The sequence below is a fragment of the Panthera leo genome, chromosome C1 (assembly GCF_018350215.1).
Source record: "Panthera leo isolate Ple1 chromosome C1, P.leo_Ple1_pat1.1, whole genome shotgun sequence".
Taxonomy (NCBI): Eukaryota; Metazoa; Chordata; class Mammalia; order Carnivora; family Felidae; genus Panthera; species Panthera leo.
In genome coordinates, this window is record NC_056686.1 from 103,240,709 (window position 1) to 103,259,807 (window position 19,099).

Below are 19,099 nucleotides of genomic sequence, written 5' to 3' on the forward strand. Positions count from 1 at the left end.
GTGACAAGCCGCCTCCCTAGCCTCCACAGAGCCTCCTTGAGCTCCTCCTGGGCATCAGGGGAAGACTGGCACATGGCCCAAGAGATCCCTCTTTTCCATCCTTTTCCCACCACCAGAGAAAAAGAGTGCTGCTTCACGGAACAGGTATTTTGGGGACCTCCATTCTGTCCTCCTCAGGGAGCTAATCAGCTAGCATAGGAAACGTGGTCTCACAATTCACAGCCACCAGCACCCAGAATAGACACCAAGGGTAACCGAAAAGCTCCAAAGGGCAGGGAGAGGGCACCCCCACTAACCAGGATCATCCTCCTTGCTCCCTCTTCTCTAAAGAGACGAGAGCACCTTCCATGTGCCCAATGCTGGGCTAGAATATGTATATATATATTCCATTTTTATTTCGCTAATCATTCCAGTTTCCAGTTCTACAAGGTAGACATTCCTACACTTGAGGAAACCCAATCGTGGTGACCCAGTGGGTTAGTTAGTGCTAGAGTGGGGGTCAGAAGTTTTAGCCAATGCCCAAATTCACCTCTGTGCTCCTCCCACAAAAGCATACAGGTCTCCCAGTTGGACTCCAGTGGATGGAAGCTTATCTCTTGTTAGATCATGCTTCACAGGGGAGCAAATTCAAAAACTGAGAGTTTTCTCTCCCCTTAATCTCCCCTCATTCCCAACTCCTCAATTCCTCAACTTAATTTAAGCACGGGGCCATGGGCCCAGTCGTAGTGCGATAAACATCAATGACAGAGGTTGCTGTGAGTGGACTGAACCCAGACAAAGCAATGACCAAGAGCCCACAGGTTGTGACAGCGAGAGGAAAACCCAGAGATTATCTGGAACAGCCAGGGAAACTGAGGCTCAAAGAGCAGAGACCACGTGTCAGTGTCACACACAGGAAAGTAGGTGGCAGAGGCAGGACCAGAACCCAGATCCGTTCCTTGGCTCCCTCTTATTGCCGTCACACCTAGCGCTGCTCATGCACATGCCAACATTTTGCAAAAATTGTTTGTTTCTTTAGTGGGTGATGTTTTTCATGGGTGAATAAGCTTAGGAGCAGCAAGAGGGGGAAGAACATGGGGCCAAATTTCCTAGGGAGGCAGCAGCCCTATTGGAACTAAATTCTGGATTCTGGATTCCTTAGTCAGAGTTCCACTCTTTTTTTCCTATGTAGCAGATTCCAAGGCCAGCCCATCCGGGTTTGAACCATGGCTCTCCTGCTCACTAGCTAGGTAACACCGAGCAAGTTAACTTAACCTCTGTGCATCTCGGTTTTATAAATTGGAGATCATAATAATTACCCCCTCAGGTTGTTGTGAGGACTAATGAGTATGCGTAAAGCACTTAGGACAGTATCTAGAGCACTTAAGTGCTGTGGATGAGACTGCACAATCAATACAATACAATACCAGTCTCCTCCTGCCTGTACAGCCATTTACCATGGCTGGGCCACACTCCTAGGATAGAATTCAGCATGTGAAACCATAGAGAGCCCTAGCGATACCAGTTTCTTCTCCACAACAGAGATTATCCGTCTACTATGGCTTTGTCCTCATAGCCCAGCCAGTCTGGGGGCTCCTGGAAACCCCTTATTATATCTATCCAGGAAATGGGCCAAAGAACACATAAGTCTCCGTTGAAGAATAATCTGAGAGTGGGGAAGATTTAATGAAGTACTAATTCCCAGATCACTGGCTTCCAAAGGAGAGTCTAGCTGGGATTAGGGCTACGGATGAAGGAGAGCGCCATTTTCCTCTGAATGCCCAGAAGGAAAGAACTACCAAGAGGTAGGCACACCCATGATCTGGGGCAGAACACAGGGCGCAGAAGGTAAATGCTCCCACCGTGCTTGGCAGGTAGAGAAATAGGGCAGTGAAGAAACTGGATGGGCCACTAGAGGTGACCCAGGAAGTCCAAGTCGGTGTTGGGAGAAGACTGAGGTCCCCAACTAGGATCATCCCAAAGCAGGGAAGTGGGGCAGCTCTCCAGCCAGGTACTGCACTCACAGTGCTATCTAGGACAGAGTGCATTTTGATGGTCCAAAGCTAGAAGTCTGGTTTATTTCTTACCTGGGTCTCTTCCAGGCTCACGTAAGGACTCTGCCAAAATTAAGGAAAATATCATTCAGGCTGTGGATTCTGGGTGATCATCTAATGGAGCTAAATCTAGCTGTCACCACATATCCAAAAAGGATGCCACGAGCAGATGCTCAATGCCCCAGAAAAAGAGGTGTCAGGCCAGGGGCCGGGGTGGGGACTGAGGGTCTGTCTGCTGTGTCGTCGCCTTCATCCTCACATTCCGCTTAAGACACGGTCTTACACAGAGGTGCCGAGGTCTATGTGCCACGCATTTACAGATAGGAAGAACTCAGGGGGATTTAGAGAGCCAAAGAATTGGTTGGCAGTACCTGTAAGGGAAGGGCTGTAGACGTGGGATAGCAAAAGAGACATCCTTCCACATCTACTACGTGCAGGGCTTTGTGTGAGGCACTCTTCACCTTATTCTACTTGGAGATGAGAAGACAGACAGATGACCTTCTAAAGACTGTCTGAACCATCCATCACGGTCTCCTGGACAAGAAGCCCCGCCTATGGGCCCAGCCTCTGCTAAGTAGAAGAGAAGGGCCATCTTTTGTCCACAGTCAGCTATGCAGGCAAAACAATTAGTATCAATGACAGTACTCGATATGTGTTTGTCCTCATTGTATGATGATATCCTAAAGTGTTAAGTTAGATGAGGAAAACAAATCTTTTGGAAAACAGATTCATACAGTGTGACCTGTTTGTTGTGCTTTAGTGAAGGAGAAAGGGCAAGGCACATTTATTGAAGGCCTTTGAGGTACCAGGCATTTTCACCTCATAACACCACAAGGTAGACAGTGTGTTATTATTTCTGTTTTGCAGGAAAGAAAATTCAGCCTCAGAGAAGTTTAGTAAATTGTGCAAGCTTACTCAGTTGAGAAGTGGAGAAAAGGCCTGCCTGATGCGAAAGGTCAGGCACTTTCTCCCCATGGCCGTGGAGGAATTCTCATGGAACCCACAGCCTGGTCAGAGAGTGGGGCACAGGGCTCTCCAGGTGGGAGCAAACAGGCCTGCAGATGCCACAGAAGGAATGGGCTCCAACCCCAGCAAGAGAGACCGCGTTTGGCCATGACCAGGAAGGTGGTGCAGCCCCAGCTGAGATTTCCAGGCAGAGGCACACTTTTTCTACAAGTCTTTTAAAGGTGGCATTTTGAAAATTGCTCCTTCTTATTTTTTTTTTTCTGTTGCTTCTCCTTAGAGGCAAGAGGGCAAATGAGAAGACCTTTGAATGTCCTTCTACCTCATGAATCTTTGACTCCCCGAGTTTCCTTCCCAAGACACTGTGGTCCAGATGTTTGAAGAGCCTCCTCCCTTAGAACCTACAACCATAACACATGCAAGTAAGTTCTGCCGGCATTTAATTAAGAGAGTGATGAGTCCCACATGCCCCCTCGGAGGTCCTAAGTAGGTAACTGGAGCCATGGTTAGTGGGCTGAACTCACCCTTTCCTGCCAGTGGAGAGGCAGACACCACAGGCATAAGCCGTCCCCTTTAAGACTTTTGCTTTCCAGATAGTGGCTAAAACGGGCAAGAACACCCTGTTCCAAGAAGCAGAAAGCAAAAGAAACACAGACTTCCTTGCCCCTGGTGCTTTGGTCTATGAATCTACTCTTGATACATCTCAAGTTTTAATCCCAAAGAAAAGCTCAAAGTCACAGCCATACCTCTTCTCGGGCTTAAGGCAGATGGGAACTTTTGGGATCCCAAACTTAAGGACTCTTTTGTAGTGGGCTTGGGCCAGTGGCCTCCACGGACGTGAGAAGAAGAGAAGGAGGTGGGGGAGGAGGAATCCAGTATCAGCCAAGCCTGATTCTTGCCCCCTAAATTCAGGGCATGAAGACAACAGCTGGATACAGCCTCACTGGAGCCTTGGAGTACCCGGTCCAGGGATTTCATTTTATGACCCAAATGAGACCTTTCTCTGGGAGATCTTGGGATGGCATTTGCCCTCTAGATCCAAAAGGAAGTCCTTGAAAGCAAGAAGACTATGAATTTCACATTATTTTAGTTATTATGTCATTATAAGCAACATCTCGGGTTAACAATGCACACCTCTTTTTCCTGTAACAGATTCTGCATCCTTGGTCTACCCACCTCACAAAGACCGAAAAGAACTTACTCCTCCTTTGTTCTGAAAGGTGTTTTCAGTCAAGTCCAAGGTACAATACCAGGGGGTCTAGTGGCAAAAATAATAAAAATACAAGGTCAGGAAACTTTTTGCCAGATATGTCATTAACTCAGGTGCCCTCAGACAAATCATGCCAAAAAAGAGGCATTTCCTTGCGTTTAAAATAGAGATACAATATCCCATGTCTGTTTTGGTAATTTAGACAATAATGTTCAAAACCTAACTCAACAACAAAGTTTTCATCTCCTCCTAAATTAGTGCCCAGCTTCAACTATAGCTGCTAGGGTCAAATTATTACAGAAGACTAGAGGCATATTTAGGAGATTAAGATTATTCCATTTCTTCAAAGTTTCATCTCACATTCAGCAGCTAAATACTCAAAGTAGAATGGATAAGGCTGGGGGCAAATCACCTTGTGGTTAAGAGTACTTGGGTTCAGATCTTGGCTGCACCTCTCAGCAACTATGTGACCCTCTTTGGCATGTGGGGACCCGTTTGGAACCCAGGAGTTGGTAGGGAGATTATTGTAAACTGAAGACATTTGAGATTCATCAGACACAGAAAGAAGCCTTGTTGGAGCTTCCCTTATCTGACTAAAAGCAGCAGCTTCTGGGAAATGAGGCCACCATAAATCCCCTCTCTGGGGGGGAGTTGCATGGCCGTGAAGAAGACAGAAAGATCACCACACCTGCATAAACAAACATTATCACAAACTTTCTTATCTCCCATTTGTTCTAAAAATTCATTTGTCCTTCCTAAAGAAATCAATTTGTTCTTCCCATAGAAGCCTTTTCTCCCTCCCCCTTTTGCACTACCTAAGTTTAACCTTTAACCTTAAAAAAATTTTTTTTCAATGTTTATTTATTTTTGAGAGAGAGAGAGACTGAGCGTGAGTGGGGGAGAGGGAGAGAGAAGGAGGGAGAGGAAGACACAGAATCCGAAGCAGGCTCCAGGCTCCAAGCTGTCAGCACAGAGCCCGATGCGGGGCTTGAACCCACAAACTGCGAGATCACGACTGGAGCCAAAGTCAGACCACTCAACTGACTGAGCCACCCAGGCACCCCTTAACCTTTAACCTTTTAGTGAGCTAGCTACTTTTGTTAGCTTCCCAATGCATATGAATAAACCTCTTTTTCCCCTGCTATCTTCTGTCAGTTTAATTCCAAGCCTCCAATAACTGAACATAAAGAGTAGAGGAAATTTTTTTCTTCCTGGCAGCCTCATCTTGCTCACTTTTGAAATGAAAATAACATGGGGCGCCTGAGTTGAGCATCCAACTCTTGATTTCAGCTCAGGTCATGATCTCACAGTCATGAGATTGAGCCCCATGCTGGGCTCCGCACCGAGTGTGGAGCCTGCTTAGGATTCTCTCTCTCCCTCTCTTTCTGCCCCTCCCCAACTTGTTTTCTTTCTCTCTCTCTCTCTCCCCCTCTCTCTCAAAATGAATCAATAAAATTAAGTAAACATTTAAAATGAGAATAACATAGGGGACGACTGGGTGGCTCAGTCATCAGTTAAGCGTCCGACTCTTGATCTCGGCTCAGGTCTTATCTCAGGGTCATGAGTTAAAATCAGAATAACATAACCATGAAACTTATAGATGGGTTATGAAGATTGAATGAGATATATATGTTTGGCATGTAGTGACTGCTAAATAAATATTCTCTCTCATATATATAATACAGACATATATACCTACACATCCATGTAGATAGATAATAGACATAGATATATACATACATGCATACATACATACAGCATATAATGAATCATGCATCTGTTCTCAAGATTAAAATTAAATTATAAATTATAGAGGGGAGACTACTTTGAAAGAAATGAAAGATAAAAGATTAACAATGGAAACATGGTGTTATCAATATTACAGCTATAAATATTTTGTCCATTTCCATTGGTTCCTTTGACCAAGGCCACCAGATGGGGCCACATAGGTGGGACACCGCACACATCCAAAGGTGCCATTCAAATACAACCTTCCCTTTGTACCTGAGAGCACATTTCAACTGCTTTTCCAGGTGATACTGCACTTCCCCCCACCATCCTCCTCCAGAGTTTGAGGAATAGCACCTACCTTGTAGAGTCATTTATCTGCTAATCATGAATTCAGTGAAGGTATACTGAGGACACACTCTGTGCAGGGACAGGGCATACAGAAGTAACAGAGACATAAGTTCCCCGCATACTTTCCATGGCTGGGGAGAGAGCCCCGGGCACCAGCAAGTAGACTACAATGTAATGAGTGCACAAGTGAGCGTAGGTACAAAATGGTACAAGGGGGTTGCAGCAGTTCCCCCTGATTCGCAGTTTAACTTTTCACAGTTTCAGTTACCCATGGTCAACTGTGGGTCTGGAAGCATATGATCCTCCTTCAGACGTATCATCAGAAGGCCAATAGTAGCCCAACACTATGTCACAAGGCCTGTGTCATTCACCTCATTTCCTCTCACCAGGCAGGCATTTTATCATCCCACATTATCACAAGGAGTGTGAACACAGTACAATAAGTTATTGAGAGGGAGGGAGAGAGATCACATTCACATAGTTTTTGTCACTGTCTATTGTTTTAAACTTTACCATAAGCGTGTATGCGTGGGAAAAAAAAGATAGTACATATAGGATTTAGTACAGTCCGTGGTTTCAGCCATCCACTCCTGGGGGTACTTGGTACAAATCCCCACGGATAAGGGGGCACTACTGTATCAGCTTTCCTTCAAAGTGGTGATGGTGGTGGGGTAGAGGGCAGAGTGGTTATCAACAATAGCACAAAGTAAGAGTCTACTTCCCTTCAAAAACAAAAGCTCCCACAAGCACCCTAACAAAAAAGACTTAACATGACTCTGTAACGGGGTCCAGACGGCCAGAGAAAGCCAGTGGGGAATCTCCTTTTATGGCAAAAAGGGACTGGCCATTCTGTTAAGTGTTCATCAAACCTCTTAGGCAGGAGGAAGGATCAACACTGCCCCCCCACTAACACCAGACCCAAGCCAACCCTAGCTTTGGAGTATGTGGAGGGGAAGAGAAGAGACAGGGATCTAGCACTTAAGCCCCACATCCAGTGAATTTCAGATGTTGATTCTTATCTAACATGAAGACTCAGTTCTCAGATGATGGACCAAAATCTATCAGCTCCAGACAGACTGCTTCTCTTTGCATTGACATATCCTCTTTCAAAGAGGCTGAAACTCGGAGTCAGAAGACTAGAGATGGACTCTCAGCCCTGTCCCTTACTTGTTGTGAGATCTTGGGCAAACCACTGAGCCTCAACGTCCTCATCTATAAAATGGTGATATCGTCTTCACAAGTTTATTCTTTGAGCACAATACAACTTCGTTATTATTACATGCTATGGAATGGAGGTAAGATCTCAAGAGAGAAGCAGTGGCCCAGAGGCCCAGCTGGGGCTTGCATGCCCTGAGCTGCCTGTCCACCAGTCCATAAGGAGCCTCTGTAACTTGTTGCAGAAAGGAGATCTTGCCCTGGAGCATTGTGCTACCAAGCTGGTGAGCTCAGCCCTTCCCTGGCTCCAGCATCTTAATTTGTAAAGAAGGAATTCTGAGGCTATCAGAAAGGAAGTCAGATTGTTTTCGGAAAACAATAGCCAAGTAACTACAAGTCATTAGCTTCCTCCCTGGGGCCTGAAATCCAGCTTGTCTGGGTAGCAGAAAGGTCTGGTGGCACTGTTTACTTAAAGACCTCTGGACAGGACCCATAAATTAATTCCTGTGCATGACTTTCTGGAATGAGAGGAGGTGAGTCATGGAAATGGGAGAACTTCTGAGAGCGGAGAAGAGATTTCTATTTCTTCAGAGCACAGCTAAATCCCTGATGCCAGCCTGCCTCTCCTGGTGCCCAGTGGACATCTTCCTTTCAAGATGACTCTTAATAGGTTTCTTCCCAGAGCAGAAAACAAAGAAACAAAAACAAACTCTGTTCCTCGCCTTTTCCCTGAAGGCCTCTGGGAAGCTAGATGCTTCTCAGGCAGGGTGCTCTAAAATTTTCTCTGGACAGGAATCCCCTCAGTGACAGGAGCAGACCCAAGTTAGGATCCAGAATCATGACTTCTTAGATGCTTGTCTCCACCACACAGCTATCAAGGACTCACAGATGACAGAACACCACCGGAGCTTGACAGGAACTTAAAGAGTGACTGTGCCAGATGAGGATACTGAGGCCCCCAGTGGGGAGGTGGCTTGTCCCAGGTCAGAAGCAGAATGCAGATCTTTCAAAGAATTAAGGAAACCTGGGGACTTCCCTTAGGGCTGAACAGGCCAATTAACTGATAATAGATCCTCTGACCTCTGTTAGGCCTCTTAGCTGAAAGTCCCTGGAGCGTAACTTACTAAGAACTAGAGAAAAACATGATTGCTTGACCTCTTTAGGTCCTGGAACAACTTGTCTCCAAGAGCTTAGGATGGCTCTAGATCCGGAAGGTGTTTGAGAGGAGATGCAAAATTCGTTCTTGAGCTCTTTTTAAACATCTCTGGCCAAATCATGAACTTGCTGATTTGGACTTTAGCCAAAGGAGCTTCTGTTACATCCATGGACCCCTAGAAGGTTTTTGGTGAAGTTCATGGGGCCTAGAAGCCCTTGCATTCATACACAAAGCTTTAGGGAAGAGGGATCGTTGTCTTGATCTGATTCACAGAGCACTCTCGACCCAGAAAAGCTTAGAGATTACCGCTCTAGACTACTGCTCTACAGCCAAGAAAGGTCATTTTTCACCAACCTCCAAAGTAATTGAAATGGCTGACAAATCTAACAGAGGCAAGCATGGCCTACTCCTTCCCTGGCCTAGAAGTCTCTTACCAAACAGGTTGAAATCTGTCCCACAGACATGAGGTGAGTTTCTCAGTTCAGACTTCACCTGTCAGATATGGAAAGGCCCTCTGAGATCAGATTGTCCATTCCTTTCTTTTATAACTTGCAAACTCACACAGCTACCCAAGGCCAGCACCCAACACAAGTCATCAAGTTGACACATAAAATTAACCACCACAGTAAGCAAAGGAGTGCTGAGGAAGATACAAATCACTAGCATAACTAGGGAACCCTGGGCAACTCCAGCCAACTTGATCAATGAGAAGTAATACTCATTAAAAAATGAGTTAGTGGTGCCAATCTCCAAGAACTCTTCGGTCTTGAAAACTGGGTGCCAGGCTACCAAATGGAGTGTAAACCAAAGAATTTGTCCATAACTTTACAATCTTTCACAAACTAATAGGGATTTTTGAAATACTTAGGGAATAAGGAGGAAAGGGTCAAGTAGGTCTCCAAACCAAAAATGGCTGTGTCCCAAAGCTCCCATGTAACCTGGTGATGTGGCATTGGGAGTATGTTTCCCCATAGAAATAACGTGGTAAAGGGTAGTTGGCTTCCCAGGCTAGTCCCTAAAAGTTTATTTAAGGCATAATGCTGCTTAACTACAGCGTGGAGAGTACTGGAGACTCTAACAACCTAGTTAAGATGGTCTCAGGATGGGAAATAATGATGCCAAGTTCTGACTAGGGACTCCAGGAATACATCCCCTTGGAGTTTCCAATTGAAGAGTCTCTGCCCCACACCTACATTGAGGATGGCCTCTTCCTGCCTCCTTCTCTTCATAGCGAAGGGAAATAACATTTACTGATATCCCAAGTTTCTTAATGCAATGACTGACCTCTTCAGCAAAATCCCCTTCATAAATGAATCTCTGGGCCCAGCCACAAATAGAATGCTTTATTTTTTCCAACACTTACGGTGTTTTCCAAGTATCAAAAGTAAAAGTATATTATGGTGAAATTTTTGGTAGTGCAGAAAAAGTATAAACAGGACTTAAAATCACCTATCATCACTGTGACAATATTGATATCTATTTTTTGCCCACCACATTTTTATCATTATAAATTTTACAAAATCGGAATTGCATTATGAGCATTGTTTTTTAATTCACTTAACAATATGCCAGGGACATCTTCTATGTCAATAGATATACATCTTCTTCACCTTTTTAATGATTATCAGGAGTATAGTGACGGGAAATGACACCCAGAGGCCATACAATCTGCTGGTGCCTTTTCTCTGCAAGAATGTTACCACCGCACTAGAATTTGCAAGGATTAACATCTGTGTGCTGTGTGGTACCCCCTAGACTGATATATCTCCTACGCCCCTTGCTAAATCCTTGGGTTACATAGTTTCCTACGCTTTGGATTTACCAAAGTTCATTTCACTCCCTAGTATTGGGCATTTCAATATCTGTTACTAAAATATTATTTGTTGAAGGTAAGTAGCACCCTTTTAAATTTCTAAGACAATGTAATTTGGTGCTGCTGACACATCCCCCTCTCTGCCCCAAGTGAGTTACTCTGAGTTACTCCGTGTGATTCTGAGTCCTCATTTCAAAGCCTTGCAAGCAGATCGTGGGAAAAAGCAGAATTTCTGAACAAAACAATTTAAAACAAAACAAAAAATACTAGGTTCCCCCATCCAACCAACCCCTTCCCCACCACACATAACACACAAAAGGAAGTGTGCTGGGTGAGTGGTGAATAAGTGGAGATAAGAGTGACCTTGACAGACCCTGAGAAAACCCTGCAAAAATCTTGAGAGAAGATTTCTATGGGTAAACATGGTAGAAGTTTAAATCCTGGACAACAAAACCAAAGTTTGTAAAAATCCTCTCCAACTTCCAGCCCTACCCCCACCCCCACCACCCATGGAGCCTACTGCCCCCAGAACAACTATCTCCTGTGCTTCTTGCCTCCAGTCCTTCCCAGCTTTCAGTAAGCTTATAAGGGTCTGGAATTGAGTAGCAGCTATGCCCATGGAGGCAAGGACATGTGCAAGACACAAAGGCTGATGGGATAGTGAGAGCCCGGGGACAAAGGTGCTGATTGGGGACTCAGGAGATGTGAGCTCAGATCCTAACTGACATATAGAGCTGAGTGACCTTGAGAAGTCACTCTTGTTCTTTGGCCCTCAGCTTCCATGTTGGTAAAAAGAAGAGATTGGGCTAGATTACACTGACTCTTCCTTCCAGTTCGGTGTCTGTGATTCTAAGCAATTGGTTTTCTCCATACCAAGCCAAAGCTTGGAAGAAACTGAAGTTTGTCTTGGGTGCCTAACTATATCTACTCTTGAAGCTGCTCTCTGGGGAGCACAAAATATGTCCCAGACACTTTTTATTCCAGATGGTGGCACTGTACTGAAAACTCAAGGGTACTCCAGATAAGGAGAATGGAAATGAGCAAACACTTGGAGGTGTGTTTCAATCAGAACAGTTTCATCTGTCAATAGCAGAAAGCCCAGGTGCATCCAATCACACTGACACTGTACTGTGGGAAAGTCAAAGATGGCTTACTCTTACTTCTCCATTTATTTATTTGTTTTAAAAACCCACTGAGTTTGGTACTGTATTGGGAAATAGATGTACAGGTGACTCAAACATGGCCTCTATATTAAAAAAAACAAAGCCAAGAGTGTCATAAGGTGTCAGGGGTGCCCAGACCCCTCTGAGAACCAAATGAGGGGTGTTACCAACCAGGCATCCCATGGGCATAGAGATCTAGTTGGAAGAAAAAGTCTGCCTCGTTTAGATCACCATGTGTAGGAGGATATCCTGGTATCTGGATTGAGGGAATTGGACAATACATGCTGGAAGTTGATGGCAAAGACTATAAAAAGGATCAAGATGGAGCTCTGATCTGGGAGGAACATTGAGTGGAAATCAGGAAGCTTGCCTGTCGGCATCTATTCACCGTACACACAAGGGTGGAGAGAGAGAAAGTCACATTCCAGGTATGGCTTATGGACTGTGGATGTTCAAGTGACCTCTTTGTGATGGTCTAAGTTCAGGTAGACATGAATAGGAGGGAACCATGACAGGTGACTTCAAACAGGTAACGGTAACAACAGCAACACCACTAACACTTACAGTGCCAGACCGTGATCTGAGTCTTTAATACATGGCGGCTCATTTCATCCTCATAAAAACTCTGTGGGGTGAGTGCTAGTGCCCCCATTCTACATAGAAGGAAGGCAAGAACAGAGATCGTGTCCAAGGTGACCTTGTCCAAGGTTGGTAGTACAGCTCGGATTTGAATCCAGGCAGTCTGGTTTCAGCGTCCGTTGTGCACGCAAACACAAAATCAATCACATGACGATGTGATAAGTGCCACAGCAGAGCTGAGGTCAGAATGCTGTAGGAACCGAGAATGGGGCAAGTCATGACCGTGCCAGAGGGCTCCACAGAAGAAATGACATTGTGGCACATCTTGAAGAGGGAGTAGAAGTTCTCCAGAAAGAGAAATGGGGTGAAGTACATCTCAGGCAACATGAGACAGCATGAGCAAAGGCATGAGGTGAGAAAGTGAGATGGCATTTTCAAAGACCAGTAAATAATTCTACCTAGCTGGACCAAAATGTATGGGGAAGCTTGGCTTGCAAAGAAGCCAGAGTTTGGGGCCAGATTTTTAAGGGCTTTGCAAACCACATTAGTTTGTTCTGAGGAGAGCCAAGGAAAAGGATGAATCAGGACTGTCCTCCAATCTTCAGGGGTTCACAGGGTGATTTCTCAGTTGCCCTATCCTGGATCACTCCCAATATAAAGTCACTTCTGCTTTGGCCACCTGCTCCCTGCTTTTAGCTTCCCCACCCCCTGAAATTACAGGTGGAGCTCAGGGCTGGGCACTTAAGTCCTACTGCCAGTCCAGGGCTGGAAGCACACATAGCTTCTCGAAGGCAGAGCTGGGCAGGACACCCCAGTAGCTTTCCACCACGGAATCCTGGGCTCCTCTCTCACCATGCAATCCCCAAATCCAAGAAAATCCACAATGGATGCCACCAAATAACTTATTTTCCTTAGACTCTCTAGAAAGAGCCCTAACATTAAGCCCCTTAGTCAGAAGGCTCCCTTGGACTTTATAAGTGATGGGATGAATAGACATTTGGACTTGACTCCCCCAACAACTTCCAGTTCACCAGCGGATTCTCATTCTCTCCAGGGTACCCCTGCAGCCTTACCAAACATCATGTGTCTTTCAAGTCACTGTGTCTCTATTTCCAAAAGTTTCCCCTTCCTCGAAGTAGACTAGGATAGACCTATTTATAGGTCCCAGGCCACCTGCTCCTTGGTGCCTCTGCTGACCATTGAGAAAGAGGCTACTAGAGGTCTTGTAGCCTCCATGGCAGAGCGACACACTCATGGGAACATCCAACAGCGGCCCCAAAGCCTTCAGAACAAGGCATGTCACAAAGAACTCTAAGCGCAACTCCAATGCAAGCTCTGTCCCTTGTGGCTGTGTGAACGGGCAAGGCCCTTAACCTCTTCGGACCTGAACATACTCCTTGTAAATGGGTATTCCTTTTGCGAAAAAAAGACTGTTCTTCCTATGACAAATCCATCCCAATGTTGTAATGAATTGATGTGTTCCAAACTGCGAAGTGCCATGCAACCGATATTATTAATCAGATTCTTACTCTCCACACTATGGGGAAAGCTCTTCCTATGAGTAGAAACTCTTCAGGCTTGTCAGTGGCATGTCAACAACCAGGAACAGCTTAGCCCAGGGACTTGCCTATGACTCTAAGGCAGAGCAGGCAAAGTGCAGAAAGTATGTCTGGTCAGCTTCTGCATAAGCCTGGGTGGGGACCAGCAGGGGAGGCAGGAAGTTTTTCCCACTGCTATTATTTCCATATGCCTTCATGTGCCATTCTCCTCCTGACCCCAGTCTCAACCCTCAGGCCCAGGTAGTCGGGTGGTGCTCAAAGACTCTGGAGTCCAGAAGCTGTTGGCATAGACCCTCCCCAGTGTTGAGGGGAAGCAGGCAGATTTTAACCCAAAACCTTATAAGATGTTTACTTGTGTTTTACTTTTGATAAAATAATGAGGCAGACAAGTTGAAGACAGGTTTGGATCTTTCCCGTCTGATCAGTTTAGACCACAAAGAGCATCTTGGCCTGACTGGGAAGAAGTTTGCAGGTAGGACAGAAGGAAGCCAGGCATACTGAGCCCAGAGGAAGGAGGGACACAAATGGAGCATCCTGGTATTTGAAAGACTGGCACTAAGAGGAAAGATCTGGCTTATTCTGGGCAGCTCAGAAGGGTGGAGCTGGGATCCATGGTAGGAATGAGGAGGAAGAGGAGGATGACTCACAGGAACTTACTCTTACTGGAAATCTAAATGCTTCACAAGTGTTATGACATTGAATCTTCACAACGATAGCATGAAATGGTTACTATTATTGCCTTCTATTTTACAGGTGAGGAAACCAAGGCATAGAGGCTAAACAGCTTGCCCAAGCTTCACAGTGAGTAAATGACTGAGCCAGGCTCCAAATCCAAACATTGTAGTTCTAGAATCCTATATAAGCTTTCTGCCTAGTATGACAAAGTACTTTCAGAGTTCACCAATTTAAAAAAAGAGGCAGAGAGAGCTGTTTTATGGAAATATTTAAGCCAAGACTAAGGGGCCATTTTCATGGTATGCTGGCTCAGTAAAGATTTGTTGGCAGAAGGTATCAGAAACCAATGCTTACTACTTTGGGCTTGGGGAGGAGGGAGAAGGGTGCTTGGTGGGGGGTAGGAAAATGGAAGGAGCAAGAGAAGAAAGATGGAGAGGAAGAGGAAAATGAGGAGGAGGAGGGGACATTTGTTGGAAGAATGTGGGGAGTGGAATGCAGAATAAAAAACACTTCTGAAGATCCAGAACTTGAAGACCAGAAGAAGGATGCCTAGGAGCTAGGGAATAGGAACTGATTAACCTTTGGAGCACTACCTAAATGAATCAGCTCTAATGGATTTCTGTCTTTTTGCCATTCTGCTCAGGATTCAAATTCCAGGAAAGAACATTCCCTCTAGCCTTGGGAAAGATTAATGATTTTTTAAAAATCACTAATATTTATGGTGTTTTTATTTTCTACCAGGAACTGTTCTAAGCACCATATTTACACATGTTTTCTTCTCACAATAACCCTGTGAGGAGGGTACTATTGTAATTAAGAAACTGAGCCACAGAGAGTTTGAGTTATCAGTCCAAGTTAGCACAGATGGTCTAGTGGTAGAGCTGGGATTTAAGCCGAGGCAATGTGGTGCCACCATGTTATGTGTCCTCTAATGTCAACAGGGAAAGAGTAAGTCCCTCAAAGCAGAATTTTTGTGTTGATGAAAGAGGAGAATGGATGTGAAGAGATAAAACCCACAGATGTTCCCTCATGGCTGGGTCCTGTTAGAGGGAAAAGGTGACTTCCTGCCAGGAATTCCACATTCAAGTCTCCATGCTTACCCTCTGGCCATTGCCAGGGGAAGACAAAAGCAAGCAAGGAGCGAAAAGATAACTAAATATCAGATGTACAGCAACTAAGCTGTTAGATATCTACAATGAAAGGACTGGATGAAATACAGATATAAGAGCATTAATAATTTCTGAACAGGACCCAGCCAAATGACAAAATTCTGAAAGAATAAGAGCCACGCCTAGGGAGGGCAACATGGAAGACAACAAAGAAAAGATGCCAAATATGGAAGAACTTTGGGAAACTGAGATCAACTGGAGAAAAGCAGAGGCCAATTTCTCACAAGTAGTAAAAACGTGATGTGAAGCTCTAAGTATTCCAGGAGGCCAGATTCCATGGTGGTTTGGGGGGAAAATTTAGAGTCAGGCTGCTGGGGTTAAATCCTGCCTCTGGCACCGTCACTTGTGGTCCTTTGGCAAAGTTGCAGGATCCCTCTGAGCCCCGGTGTTCTGATCTGTAAAAGTTTAATAATGCCTATGTCGGAGAAGTTTGCGAGGATAAAACAACGTGTGAGGATGTGTTAAGCACCGTACCTGGAGCAGAGCAAGTGCTTACTAAATATTAGCTACTTAGCCACTATTTGTTAGCTCCTGCAAGCCCACCATGGTCTTGGGACCGGCACACAGGGGCCCCTGGAACCAGCCCCATTTGGGGAATCACAAGCACCAAGTCTATAACAGCAGAGATCTGGAGCCAGCATGGGAGGCCAGGGAAGGCAGTGCTGGTGAACAGATGAAGGCATGCATGGAGGGGCCCTCACCAGGTAGATGCTCACGAGAGGGAGAACAGTCTGGTCTGAGAGTCGGGATAATGGAACACCAGAAATGAGGCCCTGGAACAACATTCCACCTAAACTATAACTGTAGGAACTCTTTGTATAACTCTCAGAAAACCCCTTTGAGGTCTCCCAGGAGCCAGAGAACAGAGCCCTGGACTGGCAATCAAGAGCCAATCTGTTGATGCCCACTAGGTTCTGGGGCCATGAGTAAGCCATTTATGATTTCAGGGTCTCAAGTTCCTTGTCTGAAAAAACAGGGGCAATGATATCCACCTCAGATCACTATAGTGAAGAGTAAATGAGGCAATGCCTGTAAATCTCCTGGTGCATGGTAGGTACCAAGTAAATAATAACATCCCTCCCTCCCACCCACTGGTATAAAAACACCCACTGGTATAAAAACATTAAACAGGGAGTTCAGTGGAGCCAAAGAATAAGGAAAGTGGCTACTTTTTTTAAAAAAATTTTAATGTTTATTTTTTATTTTTGAGAAAGAGAGAATGAGCAGAGCAGGGGCAGAGAGAGAGGGAGACAGAATCCAAAGCGGGCTCTAGGCTCTGAGCTATCAGCACAGAGTCCAATGCAGAACTCGAACCCACGAACCGTGAGATCATGACCTGAGCCCAAGTCAGACGCCCAACCAACTGAGACATCCAGGTGCCACTAGTGGCTGCCTTTTGAACTTAATTTCTAGAACATCCTTGCATTCAAGTGAATCCATATCTTTTCCAGTCTCACAGTCCAGAATGACCTCTCCACTCCATCCCATCCTGCCTTGTCTAACAAAAATCTTTATCCTTCAAGGCCAAGTTCCACTATCACTACCACAAGGAATTGTTTCTAGAAATTCTCTCAACATGTGACTTGTTCTCCAATTTTGCTCTTATTTCCCTCTGCCTTGTGCTATAATCAATTCTTGAAGACAGAGAAAATGTCTTACCCATTTTGGTGTTATTCACGGTCTAGGCTACACACACATTTTTTTTAGCACTTTACTTTCATGGGGTCTGGGGAGCATCCTGCCCCCTGAGTTCTTGTCTCCGTCTGTAGCAACACCTAGCGTGTCCACTTTGGCCTCCTCAGTACTCCCCAAGAAGGGAGGAGGGGCTATTCTAGTTAGGAAATTTGAGAACAAGGGCCAGCCGTCCAAGGCCAACTTGACCATTCAGTACAGTTGCTAGGGTCCAAATACTTGCAGGGACCCACAAAAAAATGTTTTAATTTCTTTTAAATTCGGAAGAAAAAAAAAACTTTTTCAGGTTACGTCCAAGAAAATGTTTTAAAATGTAATGCTAAAGTAATGTCATGCTACTATGTTCATCTTTATGCCAATGCATATGTAATTTTTAGTATCTTTTATGGAAGCAGGGACCCCTGAAGGCAAAAGGGCCTGTGACCCACAGAAGTCATGGTGCAGCTCTGTGGGCATGGGTGGCTCAGATCCTTCCCCTCTCTTCATTCCCTGCCTGCCATCATTTAGCCCCTCCTCCATGCTCACCATTTGATAAGGCCATAGCCATGTCCAGTAACTGGGAATAAAGGCCCACTGTTGTTATATACCCTAAGCTAAGCCTTTGCTCTTAGGCTCATCAGTACTAAAGGCAATATGTTGACATCCTTCTGCCTGGACTGGACTGTTCTCACCCATTTTTCCTAACTTGGACAGAGGAAGGGGATGTCATTTATTCGGACCCTTGCGATCATTGTATTGATCCTTTAAATGACCTTGCCAGGTAAGTATGATGTTTATTCAACAGATGAAGACATAAAGAACAGAGAGTTTTCAGATTTGAGTCAAGGTCAAGCAGTTAACAAAAGGATTTGGAACCCAGACTTTTGGACTCCAAGTTAAAGCTCCTTTCTGCCACTACATTAATTAATTGAGTGTTGAATCAAAATGGCCAGAGGATATTTACCAGGCACCACAGAGCTTGGTTGAGATCTTCCCAAAATTGTTAACTTGGCAATTAGAAGCTCCAGCTGAAACCTTCGACATTTGCCCTCCCCTTAACAAACACTTTATAAAGTTCCAATTCCATTTTCCTGCCATGAAGACACTTCATCAGTTGGAATATATTTTGACACTCTCCTCTGCTATCTTTGTAGGAACATATTGCTGGGGGGAGGAAGGTCTTTCATATACTAGAGTACTTGGAATAAAAATATAATGTTTGATTTTCATGGAGACAGAAATATGAATAATAATGTACCTTTTTGAAATTAAATTTCTATTCCAGGAGGCCAAAACTCAAGATAAGCCCTTTCTACTGTCTGGCCCACAAACTTGCCCACTGAGTCTTGGAAGGGAAAGAGGCTTTGGGGATGAAACTAACAAACAGCTGTTCTTGTACTCTTATTCCAAGAAGACTCTTTCTTGTTTCCTCTCAAACTAAAACCCAGTAGATCCGTGGTCAAATTTCGAATCCTCAAATATTTGCCAAAAGAAATGTTTTGGGAGAAAAATATCTCCCAATTTCTTTGCCAGATGAAATTCCAATGATGTTAGGCAAGATGAAGTACATGATTTGCCAGAGAGGAGTCTCTAATTTCCACCTTGAATTTGTGTGCATTTCTGCCTCACCTTGTTCCTATCCACCAACCCCAAGTAATTGTTAAGCTTGACTCACCCAAGTGCCTAGAGCTCCCTAACAGCAAAGATTTAGACAAGGTTTTGAGTAAGCTGGATTCTGTTTATAAGCTAGGCTTGTGTTCATAACATATTATGTTCATAATGATGAACATACAATGTTCATAATGATATTCATAAAATATTCTAGAATATGGTTTTGCAAATACAGGTGAACCACCTGGCCATCCTAGGGTAGC